Here is a 6,000-nt window from a genome sequence, read left to right as displayed (position 1 = left end):
TTTTACTCTATAACAGCAATCCACTGTTAATCTTTAGAAAGGTGACTTCTCAAATATTACCTGCATTCTGTATATGTGTCTATGATAGTTTAAAGCAGGTTAACAGTGCCTAGAAAAGCTCTGCTCTTGTTACAGTGGACATACAAACTCTCTCGTGTTAAAATTTTTCACTCCTCCTCTTTTGTACCACAGTCTGACAAGTCTAGCTGGAAAGTGTGATAGTGAAGGCAATGTCAGTGGGAGAAAAAAGACTGAGACAACAAATCCATAAAAAGGAAACTGATGCTGTGTCATGGACTGCTCCACCATACTCTTATCACAGGGCATTGGCAATAACAGGTATATTTGTAAGAGAAAACAGAAAGTCCTTTTGCTGTCATGGCTTCCTTACTTAGTAGAATAAATGTTATCTGTAAAGAAACCCTTCTTGTGTTCATGAGGAGAGCTTTCACTGAGGAGGAGAAAGACGGAGACAAGCTAAACAAACTGCACTTGTCAGTCCTTTACGCTGTTGTGTCCTTCAGTGTACCAGTTACTGGTTTTGCAGCTTCGTGCCAGACTTGGTTAAAAACCAAAGAAATTAACTGAAATTCTCTCCAGCATTAAGGGAATCCACATTCAAGACTAGTCGTCGAAGTCTAGCGGATTAAAAAGACAGGAGTTAACACCTCCTACCTCCTTTTCCCTGTTTCCCTTTGCCTGCTCTCCTGTAAACACACCATGAGGGTACAGCAATAGCTACATGATCCAAGGACTTTGAGCAATCTCAAACACCCTACAGGAGCATGTCAGGAATGGCTTCTTACAAAACAGGTGAAAAGTGACTCGTGTTTTGTTAACACTACAAGATATATCCAGCTGTAGACTTCGGTGGAGAGGAGGGGAGAGGGAAATACCAGAGACTTTTGGATAAGAAAAATAGTTTTTGTGTTTTAAGGGATTAATAATGTATATAAGGGTAATGGTTGAAAGATGAGCACTAGTATAATACTTTGTGGTATATACACAGAAAAGTTTGCTGGATTACAGGAATTTAGGCAGCAACGTGTGCAAGTGCATGTCCTCTGGTCAGTCAGTCATTTTTCAGAGGGTTTACAATTTTCCCCATGAAGAGGACGGTGCGGGTGTATTTATCCAGAATCACCAGGAGAAAGGGCCTGTTGAATCTGACTCGAGGCGGATGAGGAACATCTCCAGATCTCCAGGTAACCTCCTTCACCGTTGCCCCCGCCGCTTCAGTGCCATTCTCATGAACATTCAGCACAGCTCTGTGGATCACCTGCAAGGACACAAAGCAAAACAACCTCCAGATGACAACCTGGCAAGAGGAGAGCAGTCTGCCACCCTTGTTGCTCTTGCCCAGGGGAGCCCTGCCTGGGGCAAGGCCCAGCAGCACCAGCCTCGGGAAGGTCATCACCAGCCGTCCCCCCTCCCACTGCAGCTCCACCATCCATCAGCCCCCTCTTGCTCGTTCCTTCACTGCGTGTGCAGAGAGCAACCCTCAAACAGCAGACAGCCAAAGTGCACTCAAGATGACTAATGGCAAGAAACCATGGAAGCAAAAAAACCTGGTAATTTAGCCTAGATTTAGTTTTGCCTTTGGCAGCTTCATGTATTATTGTGAATTTACCCTATCATCTAGCTGAAAAAGAATAACTTTCTGAGAGCACTAGAAGGGCAGGAATAACAGCCTGTTGACCTTTGTAGGGGGAATTAGAGGATATTTTGCCAAAGCTAGTGTGTTACCTTTAGATAATTTTGTTTAGTAGCCAAAAGAACATTTAGTTATATGTACGTCTTCTTCCTCACCCTCAAACCATGTATGTGTAACCCCTTGTAAGTATATTTGGCTTCAGTTTTAGGGAAGATAGGGCTTGCTTTGCCTCCATACAGGCAACTATTGATGACCGAGTTATGCTTCAGAGACAGTGGGATAATCCTTTTATGGGATATTAATGTCAGATTATTGGGAACAGGCAAATCCTGTGGTCTTTGTGTTTCATGTGCTGACTTACTTTTGAAAGCATCAGTCCAGGCACCTCAGTAATTCCTGACAGATCAGCTTGTTCAGTGAATAGGTCAATCATGCCCACTTGTTTGACTATCTTTTTCACATCATAAGTACCAGAAATAGAAAATTTTGGAATATGCAGGTGTATTTTTCTGTAACAAATAACATGAACAGGGACAAATTGTCATCTAGGTAACACTCCTCAATGGCTTCAGTATAGTTACACTTCACATTTATTTTACTTAATGTTAAAAGTCTGCTCTCAGGTTTCAAATAGCACTTCTGACCAGGTTGACTATCTAACATGGAGGGCTGGAGCAGAATGAGCCCATGTTATGCTCTGCTGCCACAGGAGGGTTTGAGGAGTGCAGTGAAAGACACAGCTGTTCCAACTCTCTGGCAAACAGAGCTACTATTTCTAGATAGCAGTTTTTTTCAAAAGATCATAACTGGCTGTCCTAAGGCTGTTCAAATACACAATAGGACTTGGGCCACTGCAGAAATAGATGCAGTAATGGTAAATAAATAAAATTTTCTCTTTTACGTACAATGCATACCTGACCCTCAACACCCAAACACCCAATACTTCAGAAATAGCACTCCATTTTATTTTCACAATGTCCATATTTGAAACAAGGGTCTGTTAACTTCATCATGGTGCTAAGCAACTTGCGGTTGAGCCAGAAACTTAACCCAAGATGGATTCCATGTTCAGTGCCCTATTTGTTCGTTACTCACAGCTCTTTTTCATTTTCCATCTAAGAAAAGGGAAATCCTGCACAGGAGAGGGACCATGAAGTGAACCGAGTTCAGTAAAATAGCCTTTAATATTTTGTCTTGGTGAGATTAACGCCACTGATCAATAACAGGGTCACTTTTCACCTTAGCAAAAGCACTTACCTGTCTTGGAGGAACTTTTCCCATCTAGACACAGTCCTTTTCAAGAAAACATCTTCCACCTGCTTCATCTTCCCTTCATCGGGCAAAACAAATAATGCTGCAGCATTTCCATTGTAAGGTATCTGAACGAGCCAACAGGACAGCTCTTCATCAAAGTAATTTCTGTAATAACCCTTTCGATACATCATGTCAACTTTTACAGATGTTTTCTGATCCACAAAAAAATCCTCCTGCCTTGTATATGAAGTACTGAAGGGTTTCTTCCAATGGGCTTATTACAAAAAGAAAAATAATTCAGCAAAATACAAAGAGGAATGGTCACAGTGAATAAAACAGGATCTGGTCCCACAACTTTCCTTTGATTAGTGCAAATATTTTTCAAGTTATTGCACCCTCAGATGTTACAGCAATGCAGCCTTTTTCTTTTGTTTTGTTTTTAATTTCAAGTGCTTAAAGATAACTACAGACAGATAATACTGGAAACATCACCTTTCACTAGAGTATAAGTCTATAATCACATTAAAGAATTTACTAAACTCAAAAAAGATATTTGTTAAAAAATACAGACATTTCACTCAGTCTGGTGGGGACACAAATATTTATACTGACAACAAATAAGCACGGTTTTATCGCAACATTTTCCAGATACTGAACATGGCTTCCTCAACTTAAAATATTTATACTACAGTTTATTTCTCTTAAGCTTTCATTCCCTGTCATAAGCAGTAAACGTATAAGTCACAAACTTTGCACCCTTTGATATTTCTTACCTTTAAAGAAGACATAGTTAACAAGAACCATTGCTGTGAGAGGATCAAGGTTTTCCACTAGTTTAACAATTTTCCCATTTGTCTTTTCCTCAATATAAGCATTGATCTGATTCTCAGCGCCAGAAGAGTTGTCAAAGTCAGCAGAAAATACTTCAGATTCATAAAAGCTTTCAACATCATCCAAGAACTTCTGTAGCGGTTTTAGTGTCTCTTCTATAAAAAGGGCATTGCCCAGGCTCAGCTGGAGCTCACTATCTGAGCGGTTCAGCATGTGGAGGAGTTGGCAAAAACCTTCATGTATTTCCTGCTCCTGAGTCTTTTTCAGGTTAAAGGCAAGCCCTTCCAGAATCTGCGTCAGCGTCGCTGACTTGGCGCCAAGTGCCAGCATTGCAAAGGAAGCAGAGATGCTTATAGGTGAAAAGAAAATATTTTGATCAGTTGCTTCGGATGCGACCAGCTTGTAAAATGAAAATGCAAAGTCAGCATTGCTGGGAACTAGTTTAACAAAGGTTTTGTTCTTAAGTGGATGAACTTCTTCCCTGTGAGAACTATGTCGTGGGTAATATGTCCCTTTAGGATCATCTTGTTTATTGTGGTTATGAGGATTCTGATGACACTGGGCAACAATACACAAACCAGCCAGCACAAAACACAAGGAGTACATGGGCTTCATTTTCCTTTAAACTGTTTCTGGAAAAGAGATAGATATACGAAATATGGCACAGAAATTAATTTCTTCATGCTGTGTGCTCTGGGCAAGTAAAATGAGGCTCTCAAACAGATCTGTTCTCTAAAACCCCACACCTGGATATTTCACATTCCTGATGCATGCCAGTGATCCCCAGAAGAATATGCCTCTTGATACACTATTTGTATGATCAAGTACTCTCTCAAAAGAGGTAATTTTGATCATATTAATTTTTAAAAAACAGAGTAGGACTGATTTTTTTAAAAAAATTTTTTTTTTCTTTTTAACTAGAAGCTTATGACTTTTTCCCCAGAGTAACTGGTGGAAGTTGCCTTTGTACTCGGTACTGCAGGATGGCTACTGCAGCCCTGTTAGTCTTCCTCAATTCGTCAAATAATTAGAGATTCAAATCTGTGTTAAACAAAAATGTGATATCAACAGAGATCATACTGTCTAAGACCCGAATTACAAAATACTTTTACAGCTTCTTCAAAGATAAAATATTGGATCACTGTGACAGCAAAGTCTCTATAGGTATTTCTATTGTTTCCAAAATATTTTTAATATCTAATTATGTGATGTTTCCTCTTCACTAGCAGCCAGGCCTTTCTGGTTCTTGGCATGTTTTGATTTTTTGCATAACAGGTTTCGCTTACATGTAAAAAGATGCTCTTCTCAGACAACAACATAATTGCCCCAAATGAAATATCCAAATGGTCCAAGGGAAAATTAAAAGGGTACTTACAGTGGTGCAAAAAGGATCCTACTGCATCCATCTGGCCTTGTCTGCTCCTCCTTCTCTTCAGCACCATTGAACAAAATTAAGCAGAGCACTCCCGTTAATCATTAATTAGTACAAATAAAAATTGCCAGTGAGGATGCAAAGCAAGCAGTAATGACGCTAGATATTCTGGATGGTTTGTCCAACCCAGGCATAAGCTAACAGTGCTGGGTGGTGGGGCTGTGGACAAGAGGGAGCAGAGCAGGGACAGTATCTCCTGCTGCTTCCATGCTTGCTGGTTGACATGAGTAGTTGCTGTGCGTGCTGGGCAGGAGACTCATACCCTTCATGGCTGGAACTGAATGCTGTGACTTCACGTGAAGGCCACCCCTTGCCTGAATCTGGTTTTGGGTCTTTTCCTAAGGGGAACAGACTGTATGTGACTGGTGAACCGTCTCCAGATTTCTTTAGAGAATAACATATGACATTACCACTCTGCTGAGACATTTCCAGTGTACACAGCTGTTCACTCGTTGTTGGCCATTGCTTGTGACTGGGTATTTGGGGACTTAATTAAGAGTTTTCCTCTGTTTTTTTAGAAAATATATCACAACGAAAACATCATTGCTAAGAAACAATTACATTGGACAGTTCCAGAGACTGACTGCAAAGAGGGACATGTGGCTAGTGGATATCTTGTTTCTTCAGATTAGTCTTTGTATCACATGCAACTGAAACGGATGCCAGCAGAACACAAATCAGCCTGCCAATTTACCTTTCAGCCAGTGCTAAAGAAGACAGGCTGGCACCACTGGATGATATTCAGGGTTGAATATCGTATATGGACCGATCACTCAAGGACAACTTTAAATGGGAAATGAATGCTTTTGCAGTTCTTGTTGCCCCTGTG

The 6,000-nt window shown here is 40.6% G+C and overlaps 1 pseudogene; it reads right to left on the bottom strand.

Moving 5' to 3' along the window:
- Window positions 1-911: 911 nt before the first annotated feature.
- On the bottom strand, window positions 912-4,422 carry LOC135988932 (alpha-1-antitrypsin-like; annotated as a pseudogene).
- Between the last annotated feature and the right edge of the window lie 1,578 nt (window positions 4,423-6,000).

This window comes from Caloenas nicobarica, chromosome 5, assembly GCF_036013445.1.
Source record: "Caloenas nicobarica isolate bCalNic1 chromosome 5, bCalNic1.hap1, whole genome shotgun sequence".
In the NCBI taxonomy this organism is placed as follows: Eukaryota; Metazoa; Chordata; class Aves; order Columbiformes; family Columbidae; genus Caloenas; species Caloenas nicobarica.
The sequence above is the reverse complement of the archived record's forward strand: the minus strand, read 5'-3'. Positions and strand labels throughout refer to the sequence as shown.